The sequence below is a fragment of the Aplysia californica genome, unplaced genomic scaffold (genome assembly GCF_000002075.1).
Source record: "Aplysia californica isolate F4 #8 unplaced genomic scaffold, AplCal3.0 scaffold01076, whole genome shotgun sequence".
Lineage (NCBI taxonomy): Eukaryota > Metazoa > Mollusca > Gastropoda > Aplysiida > Aplysiidae > Aplysia > Aplysia californica.
In genome coordinates, this window is record NW_004798346.1 from 75,988 (window position 1) to 77,740 (window position 1,753).

The window sequence follows — 1,753 nt, forward strand, 5'->3', positions numbered from 1 at the left end:
CACACACACACACACACACACACACACACACACACACACACACACACACACGTTCACGATTTCAACAAAATATTTCAGCCAAACAACAACAACTAACAGCAACAACAACCAAACACGTTCGCAGCCGCTGTGATTGGCGTATTTAGACCAAGATCTTTATACTTTTGCAGTATTGTTACCCTCAGTTCAGTGCTAAAGACGTATTGTGATTTCAGGTGTGGTTGAACATGAATGTCACAAGAGCGCCAACTGCCAATATCACGTGGCCTCCTGCCTCTCAATCTAAAGGCTGACTCGATCCAAGCGAAGCTTGAGTTTGGATTTGGGGAGGTCGGCTTTGACACCCTCTATTCAGATCAGGAACTGACTAGAGGGAAAAAGTGTGCATATTAATCATATTCTACTTGCAAACCAATTCTCCTTAGAAAATCCACCCCTTTTCTAGTCAATACGTACATCAACGGATACACGAGGATAGATAATTTTTGCACAAGATATCCATTACAAGTTGAGCCGACTCTCTCTTTCTCTTTCTCTTTCTTGATTCGAGGGAGCAGGTGCGTCTAGAGATGTGTATGTGAATGTGCGTGTGTGTGTATATGTGTGTATACAAGTGTGTATGTACTAGTCTAACAAAAGTGACATACAACAACAACAACAACAACAACAACAACAACAACAACAACAGCAACAACAACAGCAACAACAACTACTACAACGACAACGACAACAACAGCAGCAACATTATAAAGACAGAAGCACAGAGACACACATACGCACACACATACACACTCACAAACATAATAATCTGGGTTTTTTTCAAAACAGACTCCACATCCCCTATCAACTAAAAACCGCATACAGCTTGCGATATCTTTGCGTCGTTCACGCTTGTTGTCTATTCATCCACCTGCCAATCCATCTAACCGGAGATGACGTCACCCACGATCTTTCTGTCTCCTCGTCCCGACGCACACAAAAAAATCCCTCAGCTGGTTGTGCAAACACGAACGAGCAAGCTCTCATCATTTCAAGGTTATGACATTTTGCCGCCGACTCCCCGCTCAAGGGCAGTTTCGCTGACACCACATCGCTTGTCTCGCCAATATTATGATTCCTAGAATAAGAGCCAGCCGTCTCGGGCTGTCCCAGACGTATTCTCAAGTTGGGCCGCCATCCGTTCGTCATACCACGACCCTCCATCTTTTTCCAGACATTTCACTTGGAGGGGTATTACTAACATTCGACAGATGAAGGCAAGAGTGTAAACGCAAAAGGGAGAAATGAAAGACACTCATAAGGCTTGATGAATGGAACAGAACTGTGTATGACACTAAGCCACAGTATCGATTCTGTTGAGACACAAAAGCCAATCGGAATTTGGCCATGTGTAACCGCAGTCGGATAGAACAAATGGAGAGAAGGAAAAGAGGGGGGGGGGGCAACAGAATGAGAGGAAGTTCGGAGACGGATGTACAAGCAGAGAAAATGGGAATTCCGCACCCTTAAAGACTGGTCACGTGGATGAGAAAGGGGATACTCGGGGGTAAACAGAGAGAAAGGGAAATATAAAACTAAAACTACGATTAACGTAGAATGAATGACGTAGAATGAAGGCAGACGTTGAGAGAGAAAGAAAAGAAGGAGAGAGAAAATGGGGGGAGGGAGAGAAGGGAAAGAGAGAGAGAGAGAGAGAGAGAGAGAGAGAGAGAGAGAGAGAGAGAGAGAGAGAGACGAGACGAGAAAGACGGGG